Genomic DNA, 25,379 nt, shown 5'->3' with positions numbered 1-25,379 from the left:
CAGACATAGTGAAAAACCTTTGTGTAATGATGTGGTCCACAAAATCCCGAAAGACGAAGGATACGGAGCTCCCCGGAGCTATGCGCCGGTCCCGGGCACATTTTGGCAGAAGCCCCCGCACCTTTGTGCACTGGGACCGGTACAATCGCCTTTGCGCGAAGAAGCCGCCTCTTCGTCTCCGGGAGCCGGAGAGAGCGGCGGCTTTCGAAAGGTGAAGAATGAAACTGCACAACACAGGGATTGTGTGCGCAGCTTGCAAACTGATAGAAAACAGTACCATACCACTTTCCTACCTTCACCAAACACATGAACATTCGATTGGAAAGTGTTTTGGACAACTTTCTTTTTCATCTTGCAAAACACTCTGCAGAGCTCTCTGCAACATGTAAAACACGATGGGAGATGTTTTCTGTGCTGGCACAGTTTCTCCTTGCTAGACATAGTGAAATACCTTTCTGCAATGATGTAGATCACAAAAGACGCTAAAGACGAAGGATACGGAGCTCCCCGGAGCTATGCGCCGGTCCCGGGCACATTTCGGCAGAAGCCGCCGCACTGGAGTGCACTGGGACCGGTACAATCGCGTTTGCGCGAAGAAGCCGCTTCTTCGCCTCCGGCAGCTGGAGAGTGCGGCTGCTTCGGAAAGGTGAGAATGAAGCTGCACAACAATGGGATTGTGTGCGCAGCTTGCAAACTGATGCAAAAGTGTACCTTAGCACTCTCTTACCTTTTCCAAACACATGAACATTCGATTGGAAGGTGTTTTCAATAACTTTCTTTTTCTTCCTGCATAAACTTCTGCAAAGCTCTCTGCATCATGTAAAACACGATGGGAGATGTTTTCTGTGCTGGCACAGTTTCTCTTGGCCTAACATAATGAAAAACCTTTCTGCAATGATGTAGATTACAAAAGTCAAGAAAGAAGAATGTACGGATATCCTCGGAGCTAAGCGCCTGTCCCGGGCACATTTCGGCAGAAGCCGCCGCACCTTTGTGCACTGGGACCGGCACAATCGCCTTTGCGCGAAGAAGCCGCCTCTTCGTCTCCGGGAGCCGGAGAGAGCGGCTGCTTTCGAAAGGTGAAGAATGAAACTGCACAACAATGGGATTGTGTGCGCAGCTTGCAAACTGATAGAAAACAGTACCTTACCACTCTCTTACCTTTCCCAAACACATGAACATTCGATTGGAAGGTGTTTTGGACAACTTTCTTTTTCTTCTTGCAAAACACTCTGCAGAGCTCTCTGCAACATGTAAAACACGATGGGTGATGTTTTCTGTGCTGGCACAGTTTCTCTTTGCCAGACATAGTGAAAAACCTTTCTGCAATGATGTAGACCACAAAAGGCGCTAAAGACGAAGGTACGCAGCTCCCCGGAGCTATGCGCCGGTGCCGGGCATATTTCGGCAGTAGCCGCCGCACTGGAGTGCACTGGGACCGGCACAATCGCCTTTGCTCAAAGAAGCCGCTTCTTCGCCTCCGGCAGCTGGAGAGTGCGGCTGCTTCGGAAAGGTGAGAATGAAGCTGCACAACACTGGGATTGTGTGCGCAGCTTGCAAACTGAAAGAAAACCGTACCTCACGACTTTCCTACCTTTTCCAAACACATGAACATTCGATTGGAAGGTGTTTTGGACAACTTTCTTTTTCTTCTTGCAAAACACTCTGCATGGCTCTCTGCAACATGTAAACACGATGGGAGATGTTTTCTGTGCTGGCACAGTTTCTCTTTGCCAGACATAGTGAAAAACCTTTCTGCAATGATGTAGACCACAAAAGGCGCTAAAGACGAAGGTACGCAGCTCCCCGGAGCTATGCTCCGGTGCCGGGCATATTTCGGCAGTAGCCGCCGCACTGGAGTGCACTGGGACCGGCACAATCGCCTTTGCTCGAAGAAGCCGCTTCTTCGCCTCCGGCAGCTGGAGAGTGCGGCTGCTTCGGAAAGGTGAGAATGAAGCTGAACAACTTTGGGATTGTGTGCGCAGCTTGCAAATTATAGAAAACCGTACCTCACGACTTTCCTACCTTTTCCAAACACATGAACATTCGATTGGAAGTTGTTTTGGACAACTTTCTTTTTCTTCTTGCAAAACACTCTGCAAAGCTCTCTGCATCATGTAAAACACGATGGGAGATGTTTTCTGTGGTGGCACAGTTACTCCTTGCCTAACATAGTGGGAAAGTTTTTGCAATTATGTAGACCACAAAAGTCAAGAAAGAAGAAGGATACGGAGCTCCCCGGAGCTATGCGCCGGTCCAGGGCACATCGTGGCACAAGTTGCCGCACCTTTGTGCACTGGGACCGGTACAATCGCCTTTGCGCGAAGAAGCCGCCTCTTCGTCTCCGGGAGCCGGAGAGAGCGGCGGGTGTCGAAAGGTGAAGAATGAAGCTGCACAACAATGGGATTGTGTGCGCAGCTTGCAAACTGATAGAAAACAGTACCATACCACTTTCCTACCTTAACCAAACACATGAACTTTCGATTGGAAGGTGTTTTGGACAACTTTTTTTCTTCTTGCAAAACACTCTGCAGAGCTCTCTGCAACATGTAAAACACGATGGGAGATGTTTTCTGTGCTGGCACAGTTTCTCCTTGCCTAACATAGTGAAAAACCTTTTTGCAATGATGTAGATTACAAAAGTCAAGAAAGAAGAATGTACGGATATCCCCGGAGGTAAGCGCCGGTCCCGGGCACATTTCGGCAGAAGCCGCCGCACCTTTGTGCACTGGGACCGGTACAATCGCCTTTGCGCGAAGAAGCCGCTTCTTCGCCTCCGGCAGCTGGAGAGTGCGGCTGCTTCGGAAAGGCGAGAATGAAGCTGCACAACAATGGGATTGTGTGCGCAGCTTGCAAACTGATCCAAAAGTCTACCTTACCACTCTCTTACCTTTTCCAAACACATGAAATTCGGTTGGAATTGTTTTCAATAACTCTCTTTTTCTTCCTGCATAAACTTCTGCAGAGCTCTCTGCAACATGAAAACCACGATGGGAGATGTTTTCTGTGCTGGCACAGTTTCTCCATGCCTAACATAGTGGGAAAGTTTTTTGCAATGATGTAGACCACAAAAGTCAAGAAAGAAGAAGGTACGGAGTTCCCCGGAGCTATGCGCCGGTCCCGGGCACATTTCGGCAGAAGCTGCCGCACTGGAGTGCACTGGGACCGGTACAATCGCCTTTGCGCGAAGAAGCCGGTTCTTCGCCTCCGGCAGCTGGAGATTGCGGCTGCTTCGGAAAGGTGAGAATGAAGCTGCACAACACTGGGATTGTGTGCGCAGCTTGCAAACTGATCCAAAAGTGTACCTTACCACTCTCTTACCTTTTTCAAACACATGAATATTCGGTTGGAAGTTGTTTTCAATAACTTTCTTTTTCTTCGTGCATAAACTTCTGCAGAGCTTTCTGCAACATGTAAAACACGATGGGAGATGTTTTCTGTGCTGGCACAGTTTCTCTTTGCCAGACATAGTGAAAAACCTTTCTGCAATGATGTAGACCACAAAAGTCAAGAAAGAAGAAGGATACGGAGCTCCCCGGAGCTATGCGCCGGTGCCGGGCATATTTCGGCAGTAGCCGCCGCACTGGAGTGCACTGGGACCGGCACAATCGCTTTTGCGCGAAGAAGCCGCTTCTTCGCCTCCGGCAGCTGGAGAGTGCGGCTGCTTCGGAAAGGTGAGAATGAAGCTGCACAACAATGGGATTGTGTGCGCAGCTTGCAAACTGATAGAAAACAGTACCTTACCACTTTCCTACCTTTTCCAAACACATGAACATTCGATTGGAAGGTGTTTTGGACAACTTTCTTTTTCTTCGCGCAAAAACTTCTGCAGAGCTCTCTGCAACATGTAAAACACGATGGGAGATGTTTTCTCTGTTGGCACAGTTTCTCTTTGCCAGACAAAGTGAAAACCTTTCTGCAATGATGTAGACCACAAAAGGCGCTAAAGACGAAGGTATGCAGCTTCCTGGAGCTATGCGCCGGTCCCGGGCATATTTCGGCAGTAGCCGCCGCACCTTTGTGCACTGGAACCGGCACAATCGCTATTGCGCGAAGAAGCCGCTTCTTCGCCTCCGGCAGCTGGAGAGTGCGGCTGCTTCGGAAAGGTGAGAATGAAGCTGCACAACACTGGGATTGTGTGCGCAGCTTGCAAACTGATAGAAAACCGTACCTCACTACTTTCCTACTGCAACATGTAAAACACGATGGGAGATGTTTTCTGTGCTGACACAGTTTCTCCATGCCAGACATAGTGAAAAACCTTTGTGTAATGATGTGGTCCACAAAATCCCGAAAGACGAAGGATACGGAGCTCCCCGGAGCTATGCGCCGGTCCCGGGCACATTTTGGCAGAAGCCCCCGCACCTTTGTGCACTGGGACCGGTACAATCGCCTTTGCGCGAAGAAGCCGCCTCTTCGTCTCCGGGAGCCGGAGAGAGCGGCGGCTTTCGAAAGGTGAAGAATGAAACTGCACAACACAGGGATTGTGTGCGCAGCTTGCAAACTGATAGAAAACAGTACCATACCACTTTCCTACCTTCACCAAACACATGAACATTCGATTGGAAAGTGTTTTGGACAACTTTCTTTTTCATCTTGCAAAACACTCTGCAGAGCTCTCTGCAACATGTAAAACACGATGGGAGATGTTTTCTGTGCTGGCACAGTTTCTCCTTGCTAGACATAGTGAAATACCTTTCTGCAATGATGTAGATCACAAAAGACGCTAAAGACGAAGGATACGGAGCTCCCCGGAGCTATGCGCCGGTCCCGGGCACATTTCGGCAGAAGCCGCCGCACTGGAGTGCACTGGGACCGGTACAATCGCGTTTGCGCGAAGAAGCCGCTTCTTCGCCTCCGGCAGCTGGAGAGTGCGGCTGCTTCGGAAAGGTGAGAATGAAGCTGCACAACAATGGGATTGTGTGCGCAGCTTGCAAACTGATGCAAAAGTGTACCTTAGCACTCTCTTACCTTTTCCAAACACATGAACATTCGATTGGAAGGTGTTTTCAATAACTTTCTTTTTCTTCCTGCATAAACTTCTGCAAAGCTCTCTGCATCATGTAAAACACGATGGGAGATGTTTTCTGTGCTGGCACAGTTTCTCTTGGCCTAACATAATGAAAAACCTTTCTGCAATGATGTAGATTACAAAAGTCAAGAAAGAAGAATGTACGGATATCCTCGGAGCTAAGCGCCTGTCCCGGGCACATTTCGGCAGAAGCCGCCGCACCTTTGTGCACTGGGACCGGCACAATCGCCTTTGCGCGAAGAAGCCGCCTCTTCGTCTCCGGGAGCCGGAGAGAGCGGCTGCTTTCGAAAGGTGAAGAATGAAGCTGCACAACAATGGGATTGTGTGCGCAGCTTGCAAACTGATAGAAAACAGTACCTTACCACTCTCTTACCTTTCCCAAACACATGAACATTCGATTGGAAGGTGTTTTGGACAACTTTCTTTTTCTTCTTGCAAAACACTCTGCAGAGCTCTCTGCAACATGTAAAACACGATGGGTGATGTTTTCTGTGCTGGCACAGTTTCTCTTTGCCAGACATAGTGAAAAACCTTTCTGCAATGATGTAGACCACAAAAGGCGCTAAAGACGAAGGTACGCAGCTCCCCGGAGCTATGCGCCGGTGCCGGGCATATTTCGGCAGTAGCCGCCGCACTGGAGTGCACTGGGACCGGCACAATCGCCTTTGCTCAAAGAAGCCGCTTCTTCGCCTCCGGCAGCTGGAGAGTGCGGCTGCTTCGGAAAGGTGAGAATGAAGCTGCACAACACTGGGATTGTGTGCGCAGCTTGCAAACTGAAAGAAAACCGTACCTCACGACTTTCCTACCTTTTCCAAACACATGAACATTCGATTGGAAGGTGTTTTGGACAACTTTCTTTTTCTTCTTGCAAAACACTCTGCATGGCTCTCTGCAACATGTAAACACGATGGGAGATGTTTTCAGTGCTGGCACAGTTTCTTCTTGCCTAACATAAGGTAGACTTTTTGCAATGATATAGACCACAAAAGTCAAGAAAGAAGAAGGATACGGAGCTCCCCGGAGCTATGCGCCGGTCCGGGGCACATTTCGGCAGAAGCCGCCGCACCTTTATGCACTGGGACCGGTACAATCGCCTTTGCGCGAAGTAGCCGCCTCTTCGTCTCCGGGAGCCGGAGAGAGCGGCTGCTTTCGAAAGGTGAAGAATGAAGCTGCACAACAATGGGATTGTGTGCGCAGCTTGCAAACTGATAGAAAACAGTACCATACCACTTTCCTACCTTAACCAAACACATGAACATTCGATTGGAAGGTGTTTTGGACAACTTTCTTTTTCTTCTAGCAAAACACTCTGCAGAGCTCTCTGCAACATGTAAAACACGATGGGAGATGTTTTCTGTGCTGGCACAGTTTCTCCTTGCTAGACATAGTGAAATACCTTTCTGCAATGATGTAGATCACAAAAGACGCTAAAGACGAAGGATACGGAGCTCCCCGGAGCTATGCGCCGGTCCCGGGCACATTTCGGCAGAAGCTGCCGCACTGGAGTGCACTGGGACCGGCACAATCGCCTTTGCGCGAAGAAGCCGTCTCTTCGTCTCCGGGAGCCGGAGAGAGCGGCTGCTTTCGAAAGGTGAGAATGAAGCTGCACAACACTGGGATTGTGTGCGCGGCTTGCAAATGATAGAAAACAGTGTCATACAACTTTCCTACCATTACCAAACACATGAACATTCGATTGGAAGGTGTTTTGGACAACTTTCTTTTTCTTCTTGCAAAACACTCTGCAGAGCTCTCTGCAACATGTAAAACACGATGGGAGATGTTTTCTGTGCTGGCACAGTTTCTCCTTGCCAGACATAGTGAAAAACCTTTGTGTAATGATGTGATCCACAAAATCCCGAAACACGAAGGATACGGAGCTCCCCGGAGCTATGCGCCGGTCCCGGGCACATTTCGGCAGTAGCCGCCGCACCTTTGTGCACTGGGACCGGTACAATCGCCTTTGCGCGAAGTAGCCGCCTCTTCGTCTCCGGGAGCCGGAGAGAGCGGCGGCTTTCGAAAGGTGAAGAATGAAGCTGCACATCAATGGGTATGTGTGCGCAGCTTGCAAACTGATAGAAAACAGTGTCATACCACTTTCCTACCTTTACCAAACAAATGAACATTCGATTGGAAGGTGTTTGGACAACATTCTTTTTCTTCTTGCAAAACACTCTGCAGAGCTCTCTGCAACATGTAAAACACGATGGGAGATGTTTTCTGTGCTGGCACAGTTTCTCCTTTCTAAAAGTGAAAAACCTTTCTGCAATGATGTAGATCACAAAAGACGCTAAAGACGAAGGATACGGAGCTCCCCGGAGCTATGCGCCTGTCCCGGGCACATTTCGGCAGAAGCCGCCGCACCTTTGTGCACTGGGACCGGTACAATCGCCTTTGCGCGAAGAAGCCGCTTCTTCGCCTCCGGCAGCTGGAGAGTGCGGCTGCTTCGGAAAGGTGAAGAATGAAGCTGCACAACAATGGGATTGTGTGCGCAGCTTGCAAACTGATCCAAAAGTGTACCTTAGCACTCTCTTACCTTTTCCAAACACATGAACATTCGATTGGAAGGTGTTTTCAATAACTTTCTTTTTCTTCCTGCATAAACTTCTGCAGAGCTCTCTGCAACATGTAAAACACGATGGGAGATGTTTTCTGTGCTGGCACAGTTTCTCTTGGCCTAACATAATGAAAAACCTTTCTGCAATGATGTAGATTACAAAAGTCAAGAAAGAAGAATGTACGGATATCCTCGGAGCTAAGCGCCTGTCCCGGCAACATTTCGGCAGAAGCCGCCGCCACTTAGTGCACTGGGACCTGCACAATCGCCTTTGCGCGAAGAAGCCGCCTCTTCGTCTCCGGGAGCCGGAGAGAGCGGCTGATTTCGAAAGGTGAAGAATGAAGCTGCACAACACAGGGATTGTGTGCGCAGCTTGCAAACTGATAGAAAACAGTACCATACCACTTTCCTACCTTAACCAAACACATGAACATTCGATTGGAAGGTGTTTTGGACAACTTTCTTTTTCTTCTTGCAAAACACTCTGCAGACCTCTCTGCAACGTAAAACACGATGGGAGATGTTTTCTGTGCTGGCACAGTTTCTCTTTGCCAGACATAGTGAAAAACCTTTCTGCAATGATGTAGACCACAAAAGGCGCTAAAGACGAAGGTACGCAGCTCCCCGGAGCTATGCTCCGGTGCCGGGCATATTTCGGCAGTAGCCGCCGCACTGGAGTGCACTGGGACCGGCACAATCGCCTTTGCTCGAAGAAGCCGCTTCTTCGCCTCCGGCAGCTGGAGAGTGCGGCTGCTTCGGAAAGGTGAGAATGAAGCTGAACAACTTTGGGATTGTGTGCGCAGCTTGCAAATTATAGAAAACCGTACCTCACGACTTTCCTACCTTTTCCAAACACATGAACATTCGATTGGAAGTTGTTTTGGACAACTTTCTTTTTCTTCTTGCAAAACACTCTGCAAAGCTCTCTGCATCATGTAAAACACGATGGGAGATGTTTTCTGTGGTGGCACAGTTACTCCTTGCCTAACATAGTGGGAAAGTTTTTGCAATTATGTAGACCACAAAAGTCAAGAAAGAAGAAGGATACGGAGCTCCCCGGAGCTATGCGCCGGTCCAGGGCACATCGTGGCACAAGTTGCCGCACCTTTGTGCACTGGGACCGGTACAATCGCCTTTGCGCGAAGAAGCCGCCTCTTCGTCTCCGGGAGCCGGAGAGAGCGGCGGGTGTCGAAAGGTGAAGAATGAAGCTGCACAACAATGGGATTGTGTGCGCAGCTTGCAAACTGATAGAAAACAGTACCATACCACTTTCCTACCTTAACCAAACACATGAACATTCGATTGGAAGGTGTTTTGGACAACTTTTTTTCTTCTTGCAAAACACTCTGCAGAGCTCTCTGCAACATGTAAAACACGATGGGAGATGTTTTCTGTGCTGGCACAGTTTCTCCTTGCCTAACATAGTGAAAAACCTTTTTGCAATGATGTAGATTACAAAAGTCAAGAAAGAAGAATGTACGGATATCCCCGGAGGTAAGCGCCGGTCCCGGGCACATTTCGGCAGAAGCCGCCGCACCTTTGTGCACTGGGACCGGTACAATCGCGTTTGCGCGAAGAAGCCGCTTCTCCGCCTCCGGCAGCTGGAGAGTGCGGCTGCTTCGGAAAGGCGAGAATGAAGCTGCACAACAATGGGATTGTGTGCGCAGCTTGCAAACTGATCCAAAAGTCTACCTTACCACTCTCTTACCTTTTCCAAACACATGAAATTCGGTTGGAATTGTTTTCAATAACTCTCTTTTTCTTCCTGCATAAACTTCTGCAGAGCTCTCTGCAACATGAAAACCACGATGGGAGATGTTTTCTGTGCTGGCACAGTTTCTCCATGCCTAACATAGTGGGAAAGTTTTTTGCAATGATGTAGACCACAAAAGTCAAGAAAGAAGAAGGTACGGAGTTCCCCGGAGCTATGCGCCGGTCCCGGGCACATTTCGGCAGAAGCTGCCGCACTGGAGTGCACTGGGACCGGTACAATCGCCTTTGCGCGAAGAAGCCGGTTCTTCGCCTCCGGCAGCTGGAGATTGCGGCTGCTTCGGAAAGGTGAGAATGAAGCTGCACAACACTGGGATTGTGTGCGCAGCTTGCAAACTGATCCAAAAGTGTACCTTACCACTCTCTTACCTTTTTCAAACACATGAATATTCGGTTGGAAGTTGTTTTCAATAACTTTCTTTTTCTTCGTGCATAAACTTCTGCAGAGCTTTCTGCAACATGTAAAACACGATGGGAGATGTTTTCTGTGCTGGCACAGTTTCTCTTTGCCAGACATAGTGAAAAACCTTTCTGCAATGATGTAGACCACAAAAGTCAAGAAAGAAGAAGGATACGGAGCTCCCCGGAGCTATGCGCCGGTGCCGGGCATATTTCGGCAGTAGCCGCCGCACTGGAGTGCACTGGGACCGGCACAATCGCTTTTGCGCGAAGAAGCCGCTTCTTCGCCTCCGGCAGCTGGAGAGTGCGGCTGCTTCGGAAAGGTGAGAATGAAGCTGCACAACAATGGGATTGTGTGCGCAGCTTGCAAACTGATAGAAAACAGTACCTTACCACTTTCCTACCTTTTCCAAACACATGAACATTCGATTGGAAGGTGTTTTGGACAACTTTCTTTTTCTTCGCGCAAAAACTTCTGCAGAGCTCTCTGCAACATGTAAAACACGATGGGAGATGTTTTCTCTGTTGGCACAGTTTCTCTTTGCCAGACAAAGTGAAAACCTTTCTGCAATGATGTAGACCACAAAAGGCGCTAAAGACGAAGGTATGCAGCTTCCTGGAGCTATGCGCCGGTCCCGGGCATATTTCGGCAGTAGCCGCCGCACCTTTGTGCACTGGAACCAGCACAATCGCTATTGCGCGAAGAAGCCGCTTCTTCGCCTCCGGCAGCTGGAGAGTGCGGCTGCTTCGGAAAGGTGAGAATGAAGCTGCACAACACTGGGATTGTGTGCGCAGCTTGCAAACTGATAGAAAACCGTACCTCACTACTTTCCTACTGCAACATGTAAAACACGATGGGAGATGTTTTCTGTGCTGACACAGTTTCTCCATGCCAGACATAGTGAAAAACCTTTGTGTAATGATGTGGTCCACAAAATCCCGAAAGACGAAGGATACGGAGCTCCCCGGAGCTATGCGCCGGTCCCGGGCACATTTTGGCAGAAGCCCCCGCACCTTTGTGCACTGGGACCGGTACAATCGCCTTTGCGCGAAGAAGCCGCCTCTTCGTCTCCGGGAGCCGGAGAGAGCGGCGGCTTTCGAAAGGTGAAGAATGAAACTGCACAACACAGGGATTGTGTGCGCAGCTTGCAAACTGATAGAAAACAGTACCATACCACTTTCCTACCTTCACCAAACACATGAACATTCGATTGGAAAGTGTTTTGGACAACTTTCTTTTTCATCTTGCAAAACACTCTGCAGAGCTCTCTGCAACATGTAAAACACGATGGGAGATGTTTTCTGTGCTGGCACAGTTTCTCCTTGCTAGACATAGTGAAATACCTTTCTGCAATGATGTAGATCACAAAAGACGCTAAAGACGAAGGATACGGAGCTCCCCGGAGCTATGCGCCGGTCCCGGGCACATTTCGGCAGAAGCCGCCGCACTGGAGTGCACTGGGACCGGTACAATCGCGTTTGCGCGAAGAAGCCGCTTCTTCGCCTCCGGCAGCTGGAGAGTGCGGCTGCTTCGGAAAGGTGAGAATGAAGCTGCACAACAATGGGATTGTGTGCGCAGCTTGCAAACTGATGCAAAAGTGTACCTTAGCACTCTCTTACCTTTTCCAAACACATGAACATTCGATTGGAAGGTGTTTTCAATAACTTTCTTTTTCTTCCTGCATAAACTTCTGCAAAGCTCTCTGCATCATGTAAAACACGATGGGAGATGTTTTCTGTGCTGGCACAGTTTCTCTTGGCCTAACATAATGAAAAACCTTTCTGCAATGATGTAGATTACAAAAGTCAAGAAAGAAGAATGTACGGATATCCTCGGAGCTAAGCGCCTGTCCCGGGCACATTTCGGCAGAAGCCGCCGCACCTTTGTGCACTGGGACCGGCACAATCGCCTTTGCGCGAAGAAGCCGCCTCTTCGTCTCCGGGAGCCGGAGAGAGCGGCTGCTTTCGAAAGGTGAAGAATGAAGCTGCACAACAATGGGATTGTGTGCGCAGCTTGCAAACTGATAGAAAACAGTACCTTACCACTCTCTTACCTTTCCCAAACACATGAACATTCGATTGGAAGGTGTTTTGGACAACTTTCTTTTTCTTCTTGCAAAACACTCTGCAGAGCTCTCTGCAACATGTAAAACACGATGGGTGATGTTTTCTGTGCTGACACAGTTTCTCTTTGCCAGACATAGTGAAAAACCTTTCTGCAATGATGTAGACCACAAAAGGCGCTAAAGACGAAGGTACGCAGCTCCCCGGAGCTATGCGCCGGTGCCGGGCATATTTCGGCAGTAGCCGCCGCACTGGAGTGCACTGGGACCGGCACAATCGCTTTTGCGCGAAGAAGCCGCTTCTTCGCCTCCGGCAGCTGGAGAGTGCGGCTGCTTCGGAAAGGTGAGAATGAAGCTGCACAACACTGGGATTGTGTGCGCAGCTTGCAAACTGAAAGAAAACCGTACCTCACGACTTTCCTACCTTTTCCAAACACATGAACATTCGATTGGAAGGTGTTTTGGACAACTTTCTTTTTCTTCTTGCAAAACACTCTGCATGGCTCTCTGCAACATGTAAACACGATGGGAGATGTTTTCAGTGCTGGCACAGTTTCTTCTTGCCTAACATAAGGTAGACTTTTTGCAATGATATAGACCACAAAAGTCAAGAAAGAAGAAGGATACGGAGCTCCCCGGAGCTATGCGCCGGTCCGGGGCACATTTCGGCAGAAGCCGCCGCACCTTTATGCACTGGGACCGGTACAATCGCCTTTGCGCGAAGTAGCCGCCTCTTCGTCTCCGGGAGCCGGAGAGAGCGGCTGCTTTCGAAAGGTGAAGAATGAAGCTGCACAACAATGGGATTGTGTGCGCAGCTTGCAAACTGATAGAAAACAGTACCATACCACTTTCCTACCTTAACCAAACACATGAACATTCGATTGGAAGGTGTTTTGGACAACTTTCTTTTTCTTCTTGCAAAACACTCTGCAGAGCTCTCTGCAACATGTAAAACACGATGGGAGATGTTTTCTGTGCTGGCACAGTTTCTCTTTGCCAGACATAGTGAAAAACCTTTCTGCAATGATGTAGACCACAAAAGGCGCTAAAGACGAAGGTACGCAGCTCCCCGGAGCTATGCGCCGGTGCCGGGCATATTTCGGCAGTAGCCGCCACACTGGAGTGCACTGGGACCGGCACAATCGCCTTTGCTGGAAGAAGCCGCTTCTTCGCCTCCGGCAGCTGGAGAGTGCGGCTGCTTCGGAAAGGTGAGAATGAAGCTGCACAACACTGGGATTGTGTGCGCGGCTTGCAAATGATAGAAAACAGTGTCATACCACTTTCCTACCATTACCAAACACATGAACATTCGATTGGAAGGTGTTTTGGACAACTTTCTTTTTCTTCTTGCAAAACACTCTGCAGAGCTCTCTGCAACATGTAAAACACGATGGGAGATGTTTTCTGTGCTGGCACAGTTTCTCCTTGCCAGACATAGTGAAAAACCTTTGTGTAATGATGTGGTCCACAAAATCCCGAAACACGAAGGATACGGAGCTCCCCGGAGCTATGCGCCGGTCCCGGGCACATTTCGGCAGTAGCCGCCGCACCTTTGTGCACTGGGATCGGTACAATCGCCTTTGCGCGAAGTAGCCGCCTCTTCGTCTCCGGGAGCCGGAGAGAGCGGCGGCTTTCGAAAGGTGAAGAATGAAGCTGCACATCAATGGGTATGTGTGCGCAGCTTGCAAACTGATAGAAAACAGTACCATACCACTTTCCTACCTTTACCAAACAAATGAACATTCGATTGGAAGGTGTTTGGACAACATTCTTTTTCTTCTTGCAAAACACTCTGCAGAGCTCTCTGCAACATGTAAAACACGATGGGAGATGTTTTCTGTGCTGGCACAGTTTCTCCTTTCTAACATAGTGAAAAACCTTTCTGCAATGATGTAGATCACAAAAGACGCTAAAGACGAAGGATACGGAGCTCCCCGGAGCTATGCGCCTGTCCCGGGCACATTTCGGCAGAAGCCGCCGCACCTTTGTGCACTGGGACCGGTACAATCGCCTTTGCGCGAAGAAGCCGCTTCTTCACCTCCGGCAGCTGGAGAGTGCGGCTGCTTCGGAAAGGTGAAGAATGAAGCTGCACAACACTGGGGTTGTGTGCGCAGCTTGCAAACTGATGCAAAAGTGTACCTTAGCACTCTCTTACCTTTTCCAAACACATGAACATTCGATTGGAAGGTGTTTTCAATAACTTTCTTTTTCTTCCTGCATAAACTTCTGCAGAGCTCTCTGCATCATGTAAAACACGATGGGAGATGTTTTCTGTGCTGGCACAGTTTCTCTTGGCCTAACATAATGAAAAACCTTTCTGCAATGATGTAGATTACAAAAGTCAAGAAAGAAGAATGTACGGATATCCTCGGAGCTATGCGCCTGTCCCGGCAACATTTCGGCAGAAGCCGCCGCCACTTAGTGCACTGGGACCTGCACAATCGCCTTTGCGCGAAGAAGCCGCCTCTTCATCTCCGGGAGCCGGAGAGAGCGGCTGCTTTCGAAAGGTAAAGAATGAAGCTGCACAACACAGGGATTGTGTGCGCAGCTTGCAAACTGATAGAAAACAGTACCTTACCACTCTCTTACCTTTCCCAAACACATGAACATTCGATTGGAAGGTGTTTTGGACAACTTTCTTTTTCTTCTTGCAAAACACTCTGCAGAGCTCTCTGCAACATGTAAAACACGATGGGTGATGTTTTCTGTGCTGGCACAGTTTCTCTTTGCCAGACATAGTGAAAAACCTTTCTGCAATGATGTAGACCACAAAAGGCGCTAAAGACGAAGGTACGCAGCTCCCCGGAGCTATGCTCCGGTGCCGGGCATATTTCGGCAGTAGCCGCCGCACTGGAGTGCACTGGGACCGGCACAATCGCCTTTGCTCGAAGAAGCCGCTTCTTCGCCTCCGGCAGCTGGAGAGTGCGGCTGCTTCGGAAAGGTGAGAATGAAGCTGAACAACTTTGGGATTGTGTGCGCAGCTTGCAAATTATAGAAAACCGTACCTCACGACTTTCCTACCTTTTCCAAACACATGAACATTCGATTGGAAGTTGTTTTGGACAACTTTCTTTTTCTTCTTGCAAAACACTCTGCAAAGCTCTCTGCATCATGTAAAACACGATGGGAGATGTTTTCTGTGGTGGCACAGTTACTCCTTGCCTAACATAGTGGGAAAGTTTTTGCAATTATGTAGACCACAAAAGTCAAGAAAGAAGAAGGATACGGAGCTCCCCGGAGCTATGCGCCGGTCCAGGGCACATCGTGGCAGAAGCCGCCGCACCTTTGTGCACTGGGACCGGTACAATCGCCTTTGCGCGAAGAAGCCGCCTCTTCGTCTCCGGGAGCCGGAGAGAGCGGCGGGTGTCGAAAGGTGTAGAATGAAGCTGCACAAAAATGGGATTGTGTGCGCAGCTTGCAAACTGATAGAAAACAGTACCATACCACTTTCCTACCTTAACCAAACACATGAACATTCGATTGGAAGGTGTTTTGGACAACTTTTTTTCTTCTTGCAAAACACTCTGCAGAGCTCTCTGCAACATGTAAAACACGATGGGAGATGTTTTCTGTGCTGGCACAGTTTCTCCTTGCCTAACATAGTGAAAAACCTTTTTGCAATGATGTAGATTACAAAAGTCAAGAAAGAAGAATGTACGGATATCCCCGGAGGTAAGCGCCGGTCCCGGGCACATTTCGGCAGAAGCCGCCGCACCTTTGTGCACTGGGACCGGTACAATCGCGTTTGCGCGAAGAAGCCGCTTCTTCGCCTCCGGCAGCTGGAGAGTGCGGCTGCTTCGGAAAGGCGAGAATGAAGCTGCACAACAATGGGATTGTGTGCGCAGCTTGCAAACTGATCCAAAAGTCTACCTTACCACTCTCTTACCTTTTCCAAACACATGAAATTCGGTTGGAATTGTTTTCAATAACTCTCTTTTTCTTCCTGCATAAACTTCTGCAGAGCTCTCTGCAACATGAAAACCACGATGGGAGATGTTTTCTGTGCTGGCACAGTTTCTCCTTGCCTAACATAGTGGGAAAGTTTTTTGCAATGATGTAGACCACAAAAGTCAAGAAAGAAGAAGGTACGGAGTTCCCCGGAGCTATGCGCCGGTCCCGGGCACATTTCGGCAGAAGCTGCCGCACTGGAGTGCACTGGGACCGGTACAATCGCCTTTGCGCGAAGAAGCCGGTTCTTCGCCTCCGGCAGCTGGAGATTGCGGCTGCTTCGGAAAGGTGAGAATGAAGCTGCACAACACTGGGATTGTGTGCGCAGCTTGCAAACTGATCCAAAAGTGTACCTTACCACTCTCTTACCTTTTTCAAACACATGAATATTCGGTTGGAAGTTGTTTTCAATAACTTTCTTTTTCTTCGTGCATAAACTTCTGCAGAGCTTTCTGCAACATGTAAAACACGATGGGAGATGTTTTCTGTGCTGGCACAGTTTCTCTTTGCCAGACATAGTGAAAAACCTTTCTGCAATGATGTAGACCACAAAAGTCAAGAAAGAAGAAGGATACGGAGCTCCCCGGAGCTATGCGCCGGTGCCGGGCATATTTCGGCAGTAGCCGCCGCACTGGAGTGCACTGGGACCGGCACAATCGCTTTTGCGCGAAGAAGCCGCTTCTTCGCCTCCGCCAGCTGGAGGGTGCGGCTGCTTCGGAAAGGTGAGAATGAAGCTGCACAACACTGGGATTGTGTGCGCAGCTTGCAAACTGATAGAAAACAGTACCTTACCACTTTCCTACCTTTTCCAAACACATGAACATTCGATTGGAAGGTGTTTTGGACAACTTTCTTTTTCTTCGCGCAAAAACTTCTGCAGAGCTCTCTGCAACATGTAAAACACGATGGGAGATGTTTTCTCTGTTGGCACAGTTTCTCTTTGCCAGACAAAGTGAAAACCTTTCTGCAATGATGTAGACCACAAAAGGCGCTAAAGACGAAGGTATGCAGCTTCCTGGAGCTATGCGCCGGTCCCGGGCATATTTCGGCAGTAGCCGCCGCACCTTTGTGCACTGGAACCGGCACAATCGCTATTGCGCGAAGAAGCCGCTTCTTCGTCTCCAGGAGCTGGAGAGTGCGGCTGCTTCGGAAAGGTGAGAATGAAGCTGCACAACACTGGGATTGTGTGCGCAGCTTGCAAACTGATAGAAAACCGTACCTCACTACTTTCCTACTGCAACATGTAAAACACGATGGGAGATGTTTTCTGTGCTGGCACAGTTTCTCCATGCCAGACATAGTGAAAAACCTTTGTGTAATGATGTGGTCCACAAAATCCCGAAAGACGAAGGATACGGAGCTCCCCGGAGCTATGCGCCGGTCCCGGGCACATTTCGGCAGAAGCCGCCGCACCTTTGTGCACTGGGACCGGTACAATCGCCTTTGCGCGAAGAAGCCGCCTCTTCGTCTCCGGGAGCCGGAGAGAGCGGCGGCTTTCGAAAGGTGAAGAATGAAACTGCACAACACAGGGATTGTGTGCGCAGCTTGCAAACTGATAGAAAACAGTACCATACCACTTTCCTACCTTCACCAAACACATGAACATTCGATTGGAAAGTGTTTTGGACAACTTTCTTTTTCATCTTGCAAAACACTCTGCAGAGCTCTCTGCAACATGTAAAACACGATGGGAGATGTTTTCTGTGCTGGCACAGTTTCTCCTTGCTAGACATAGTGAAATACCTTTCTGCAATGATGTAGATCACAAAAGACGCTAAAGACGAAGGATACGGAGTTCCCCGGAGCTATGCGCCGGTCCCGGGCACATTTCGGCAGAAGCCGCCGCACCTTTGTGCACTGGGACCGGTACAATCGCGTTTGCGCGAAGAAGCCGCTTCTTCGCCTCCGGCAGCTGGAGAGTGCGGCTGCTTCGGAAAGGTGAGAATGAAGCTGCACAACAATGGGATTGTGTGCGCAGCTTGCAAACTGATCCAAAAGTGTACCTTAGCACTCTCTTACCTTTTCCAAACACATGAACATTCGATTGGAAGGTGTTTTCAATAACTTTCTTTTTCTTCCTGCATAAACTTCTGCAGAGCTCTCTGCATCATGTAAAACACGATGGGAGATGTTTTCTGTGCTGGCACAGTTTCTCTTGGCCTAACATAATGAAAAACCTTTCTGCAATGATGTAGATTACAAAAGTCAAGAAAGAAGAATGTACGGATATCCTCGGAGCTAAGCGCCTGTCCCGGGCACATTTCGGCAGAAGCCGCCGCACCTTTGTGCACTGGGACCGGCACAATCGCCTTTGCGCGAAGAAGCCGCCTCTTCGTCTCCGGGAGCCGGAGAGAGCGGCGGCTTTCGAAAGGTGAAGAATGAAGCTGCACAACAATGGGATTGTGTGCGCAGCTTGCAAACTGATAGAAAACAGTACCTTACCACTCTCTTACCTTTCCCAAACACATGAACATTCGATTGGAAGGTGTTTTGGACAACTTTCTTTTTCTTCTTGCAAAACACTCTGCAGAGCTCTCTGCAACATGTAAAACACGATGGGTGATGTTTTCTGTGCTGGCACAGTTTCTCTTTGCCAGACATAGTGAAAAACCTTTCTGCAATGATGTAGACCACAAAAGGCGCTAAAGACGAAGGTACGCAGCTCCCCGGAGCTATGCGCCGGTGCCGGGCATATTTCGGCAGTAGCCGCCGCACTGGAGTGCACTGGGACCGGCACAATCGCCTTTGCTCAAAGAAGCCGCTTCTTCGCCTCCGGCAGCTGGAGAGTGCGGCTGCTTCGGAAAGGTGAGAATGAAGCTGCACAACACTGGGATTGTGTGCGCAGCTTGCAAACTGAAAGAAAACCGTACCTCACGACTTTCCTACCTTTTCCAAACACATGAACATTCGATTGGAAGGTGTTTTGGACAACTTTCTTTTTCTTCTTGCAAAACACTCTGCATGGCTCTCTGCAACATGTAAACACGATGGGAGATGTTTTCAGTGCTGGCACAGTTTCTTCTTGCCTAACATAAGGTAGACTTTTTGCAATGATATAGACCACAAAAGTCAAGAAAGAAGAAGGATACGGAGCTCCCCGGAGCTATGCGCCGGTCCCGGGCACATTTCGGCAGAAGCCGCCGCACTGGAGTGCACTGGGACTGGTACAATCGCCTTTGCGCGAAGTAGCCGCCTCTTCGTCTCCGGGAGCCGGAGAGAGCGGCTGCTTTCGAAAGGTGAAGAATGAAGCTGCACAACAATGGGATTGTGTGCGCAGCTTGCAAACTGATAGAAAACAGTACCATACCACTTTCCTACCTTAACCAAACACATGAACATTCGATTGGAAGGTGTTTTGGACAACTTTCTTTTTCTTCTTGCAAAACACTCTGCAGAGCTCTCTGCAACATGTAAAACACGATGGGAGATGTTTTCTGTGCTGGCACAGTTTCTCCTTGCTAGACATAGTGAAATACCTTTCTGCAATGATGTAGATCACAAAAGACGCTAAAGACGAAGGATACGGAGTTCCCCGGAGCTATGCGCCGGTCCCGGGCACATTTCGGCAGAAGCCGCCGCACCTTTGTGCACTGGGACCGGTACAATCACGTTTGCGCGAAGAAGCCGCTTCTTCGCCTCCGGCAGCTGGAGAGTGCGGCTGCTTCGGAAAGGTGAGAATGAAGCTGCACAACAATGGGATTGTGTGCGCAGCTTGCAAACTGATGCAAAAGTGTACCTTAGCACTCTCTTACCTTTTCCAAACACATGAACATTCGATTGGAAGGTGTTTTCAATAACTTTCTTTTTCTTCCTGCATAAACTTCTGCAGAGCTCTCTGCAACATGTAAACACGATGGGAGATGTTTTCAGTGCTGGCACAGTTTCTCCTTGCCTAACATAAGGTAGACTTTTTGCAATGATATAGACCACAAAAGTCAAGAAAGAAGAAGGATACGGAGCTCCCCGGAGCTATGCGCCGGTCCCGGGCACATTTCGGCAGAAGCCGCCGCACTGGAGTGCACTGGGACCGGTACAATCGCCTTTGCGCGAAGTAGCCGCCTCTTCGTCTCCGGGAGCCGGAGAGAGCGGCTGCTTTCGAAAGGTGAAGAATGAAGCTGCACAACAATGGGATTGTGTGCGCAGCTTGCAAACTGATAGAAAACAGTACCATACCACTTTCCTACCTTAACCAAACACATGAACATTCGATTGGAAGGTGTTTTGGACAACTTTCTTTTTCTTCTAGCAAAACACTCTGCAGAGCTCTCTGCAACATGTAAAACACGATGGGAGATGTTTTCTGTGCTGGCACAGTTTCTCCTTGCTAGACATAGTGAAATACCTTTCTGCAATGATGTAGATCACAAAAGACGCTAAAGACGAAGGATACGGAGCTCCCCGGAGCTATGCGCCGGTCCCGGGCATATTTCGGCAGAAGCTGCCGCACTGGAGTGCACTGGGACCGGCACAATCGCCTTTGCGCGAAGAAGCCGTCTCTTCGTCTCCGGGAGCCGGAGAGAGCGGCTGCTTTCGAAAGGTGAGAATTAAGCTGCACAACACTGGGATTGTGTGCGCGGCTTGCAAATGATAGAAAACAGTGTCATACCACTTTCCTACCATTACCAAACACATGAACATTCGATTGGAAGGTGTTTTGGACAACTTTCTTTTTCTTCTTGCAAAACACTCTGCAGAGCTCTCTGCAACATGTAAAACACGATGGGAGATGTTTTCTGTGCTGGCACAGTTTCTCCTTGCCAGACATAGTGAAAAACCTTTGTGTAATGATGTGGTCCACAAAATCCCGAAACACGAAGGATACGGAGCTCCCCGGAGCTATGCGCCGGTCCCGGGCACATTTCGGCAGTAGCCGCCGCACCTTTGTGCACTGGGACCGGTACAATCGCCTTTGCGCGAAGTAGCCGCCTCTTCGTCTCCGGGAGCCGGAGAGAGCGGCGGCTTTCGAAAGGTGAAGAATGAAGCTGCACATCAATGGGTATGTGTGCGCAGCTTGCAAACTGATAGAAAACAGTACCATACCACTTTCCTACCTTTACCAAACAAATGAACATTCGATTGGAAGGTGTTTGGACAACATTCTTTTTCTTCTTGCAAAACACTCTGCAGAGCTCTCTGCAACATGTAAAACACGATGGGAGATGTTTTCTGTGCTGGCACAGTTTCTCCTTGCCTAACATAGTGGGAAAGTTTTTTGCAATGATGTAGACCACAAAAGTCGAGACAGAAGAAGGTACGGAGTTCCCCGGAGCTATGCGCCGGTCCCGGGCACATTTCGGCAGAAGCTGCCGCACTGGAGTGCACTGGGACCGGTACAATCGCCTTTGCGCGAAGAAGCCGGTTCTTCGCCTCCGGCAGCTGGAGATTGCGGCTGCTTCGGAAAGGTGAGAATGAAGCTGCACAACACTGGGATTGTGTGCGCAGCTTGCAAACTGATCCAAAAGTGTACCTTACCACTCTCTTACCTTTTTCAAACACATGAATATTCGGTTGGAAGTTGTTTTCAATAACTTTCTTTTTCTTCGTGCATAAACTTCTGCAGAGCTTTCTGCAACATGTAAAACACGATGGGAGATGTTTTCTGTGCTGGCACAGTTTCTCTTTGCCAGACATAGTGAAAAACCTTTCTGCAATGATGTAGACCACAAAAGTCAAGAAAGAAGAAGGATACGGAGCTCCCCGGAGCTATGCGCCGGTGCCGGGCATATTTCGGCAGTAGCCGCCGCACTGGAGTGCACTGGGACCGGCACAATCGCTTTTGCGCGAAGAAGCCGCTTCTTCGCCTCCGGCAGCTGGAGAGTGCGGCTGCTTCGGAAAGGTGAGAATGAAGCTGCACAACAATGGGATTGTGTGCGCAGCTTGCAAACTGATAGAAAACAGTACCTTACCACTTTCCTACCTTTTCCAAACACATGAACATTCGATTGGAAGGTGTTTTGGACAACTTTCTTTTTCTTCGCGCAAAAACTTCTGCAGAGCTCTCTGCAACATGTAAAACACGATGGGAGATGTTTTCTCTGTTGGCACAGTTTCTCTTTGCCAGACAAAGTGAAAACCTTTCTGCAATGATGTAGACCACAAAAGGCGCTAAAGACGAAGGTATGCAGCTTCCTGGAGCTATGCGCCGGTCCCGGGCATATTTCGGCAGTAGCCGCCGCACCTTTGTGCACTGGAACCGGCACAATCGCTATTGCGCGAAGAAGCCGCTTCTTCGCCTCCGGCAGCTGGAGAGTGCGGCTGCTTCGGAAAGGTGAGAATGAAGCTGCACAACACTGGGATTGTGTGCGCAGCTTGCAAACTGATAGAAAACCGTACCTCACTACTTTCCTACTGCAACATGTAAAACACGATGGGAGATGTTTTCTGTGCTGACACAGTTTCTCCATGCCAGACATAGTGAAAAACCTTTGTGTAATGATGTGGTCCACAATATCCCGAAAGACGAAGGATACGGAGCTCCCCGGAGCTATGCGCCGGTCCCGGGCACATTTTGGCAGAAGCCGCCGCACCTTTGTGCACTGGGACCGGTACAATCGCCTTTGCGCGAAGAAGCCGCCTCTTCGTCTCCGGGAGCCGGAGAGAGCGGCGGCTTTCGAAAGGTGAAGAATGAAACTGCACAACACAGGGATTGTGTGCGCAGCTTGCAAACTGATAGAAAACAGTACCATACCACTTTCCTACCTTCACCAAACACATGAACATTCGATTGGAAAGTGTTTTGGACAACTTTCTTTTTCATCTTGCAAAACACTCTGCAGAGCTCTCTGCAACATGTAAAACACGATGGGAGATGTTTTCTGTGCTGGCACAGTTTCTCCTTGCTAGACATAGTGAAATACCTTTCTGCAATGATGTAGATCACAAAAGACGCTAAAGACGAAGGATACGGAGCTCCCCGGAGCTATGCGCCGGTCCCGGGCACATTTCGGCAGAAGCCGCCGCACCTTTGTGCACTGGGACCGGCACAATCGCCTTTGCGCGAAGAAGCCGCCTCTTCGTCTCCGGGAGCCGGAGAGAGCGGCTGCTTTCGAAAGGTGAAGAATGAAGCTGCACAACAATGGGATTGTGTGCGCAGCTTGCAAACTGATAGAAAACAGTACCTTACCACTCTCTTACCTTTCCCAAACACATGAACATTCGATTGGAAGGTGTTTTGGACAACTTTCTTTTTCTTCTTGCAAAACACTCTGCAGAGCTCTCTGCAACATGTAAAACACGATGGGTGATGTTTTCTGTGCTGGCACAGTTTCTCTTTGCCAGACATAGTGAAAAACCTTTCTGCAATGATGTAGACCACAAAAGGCGCTAAAGACGAAGGTACGCAGCTCCCCGGAGCTATGCGCCGGTGCCGGGCATATTTCGGCAGTAGCCGCCGCACTGGAGTGCACTGGGACCGGCACAATCGCCTTTGCTCAAAGAAGCCGCTTCTTCGCCTCCGGCAGCTGGAGAGTGCGGCTGCTTCGGAAAGGTGAGAATGAAGCTGCACAACACTGGGATTGTGTGCGCAGCTTGCAAACTGAAAGAAAACCGTACCTCACGACTTTCCTACCTTTTCCAAACACATGAACATTCGATTGGAAGGTGTTTTGGACAACTTTCTTTTTCTTCTTGCAAAACACTCTGCATGGCTCTCTGCAACATGAAAACCACGATGGGAGATGTTTTCTGTGCTGGCACAGTTTCTTCCTGCCTAACATAGTGGGAAAGTTTTTTGCAATGATGTAGACCACAAAAGTCAAGACAGAAGAAGGTACGGAGTTCCCCGGAGCTATGCGCCGGTCCCGGGCACATTTCGGCAGAAGCTGCCGCACTGGAGTGCACTGGGACCGGTACAATCGCCTTTGCGCGAAGAAGCCGGTTCTTCGCCTCCGGCAGCTGGAGATTGCGGCTGCTTCGGAAAGGTGAGAATGAAGCTGCACAACACTGGGATTGTGTGCGCAGCTTGCAAACTGATCCAAAAGTGTACCTTACCACTCTCTTACCTTTTTCAAACACATGAATATTCGGTTGGAAGTTGTTTTCAATAACTTTCTTTTTCTTCGTGCATAAACTTCTGCAGAGCTTTCTGCAACATGTAAAACACGATGGGAGATGTTTTCTGTGCTGGCACAGTTTCTCTTTGCCAGACATAGTGAAAAACCTTTCTGCAATGATGTAGACCACAAAAGTCAAGAAAGAAGAAGGATACGGAGCTCCCCGGAGCTATGCGCCGGTGCCGGGCATATTTCGGCAGTAGCCGCCGCACTGGAGTGCACTGGGACCGGCACAATCGCTTTTGCGCGAAGAAGCCGCTTCTTCGCCTCCGGCAGCTGGAGAGTGCGGCTGCTTCGGAAAGGTGAGAATGAAGCTGCACAACAATGGGATTGTGTGCGCAGCTTGCAAACTGATAGAAAACAGTACCTTACCACTTTCCTACCTTTTCCAAACACATGAACATTCGATTGGAAGGTGTTTTGGACAACTTTCTTTTTCTTCCCGCAAAAACTTCTGCAGAGCTCTCTGCAACATGTAAAACACGATGGGAGATGTTTTCTCTGTTGGCACAGTTTCTCTTTGCCAGACAAAGTGAAAACCTTTCTGCAATGATGTAGACCACAAAAGGCGCTAAAGACGAAGGTATGCAGCTTCCTGGAGCTATGCGCCGGTCCCGGGCATATTTCGGCAGTAGCCGCCGCACCTTTGTGCACTGGAACCGGCACAATCGCCTTTGCGCGAAGAAGCCGCCTCTTCGTCTCCGGGAGCTGGAGAGAGCGGCTGCTTTCGAAAGGTGAAGAATGAAGCTGCACAACAATGGGATTGTGTGCGCAGCTTGCAAACTGATAGAAAACAGTACCTTACCACTCTCTTACCTTTCCCAAACACATGAACATTCGATTGGAAGGTGTTTTGGACAACTTTCTTTTTCTTCTTGCAAAACACTCTGCAGAGCTCTCTGCAACATGTAAAACACGATGGGTGATGTTTTCTGTGCTGGCACAGTTTCTCCTTGCCAGACATAGTGAAAAACCTTTGTGTAATGATGTGGTCCACAAAATCCCGAAACACGAAGGATACGGAGCTCCCCGGAGCTATGCGCCGGTCCCGGGCACATTTCGGCAGTAGCCGCCGCACCTTTGTGCACTGGGACCGGTACAATCGCCTTTGCGCGAAGTAGCCGCCTCTTCGTCTCCGGGAGCCGGAGAGAGCGGCGGCTTTCGAAAGGTGAAGAATGAAGCTGCACATCAATGGGTATGTGTGCGCAGCTTGCAAACTGATAGAAAACAGTACCATACCACTTTCCTACCTTTACCAAACAAATGAACATTCGATTGGAAGGTGTTTGGACAACATTCTTTTTCTTCTTGCAAAACACTCTGCAGAGCTCTCTGCAACATGTAAAACACGATGGGAGATGTTTTCTGTGCTGGCACAGTTTCTCCTTTCTAACATAGTGAAAAACCTTTCTGCAATGATGTAGATCACAAAAGACGCTAAAGACGAAGGATACGGAGCTCCCCGGAGCTATGCGCCTGTCCCGGGCACATTTCGGCAGAAGCCGCCGCACCTTTGTGCACTGGGACCGGTACAATCGCCTTTGCGCGAAGAAGCCGCT

This window comes from Zonotrichia albicollis, chromosome 5 (assembly GCF_047830755.1).
Source record: "Zonotrichia albicollis isolate bZonAlb1 chromosome 5, bZonAlb1.hap1, whole genome shotgun sequence".
NCBI lineage: Eukaryota > Metazoa > Chordata > Aves > Passeriformes > Passerellidae > Zonotrichia > Zonotrichia albicollis.
Note: the sequence above shows the minus strand (reverse complement) of the source record.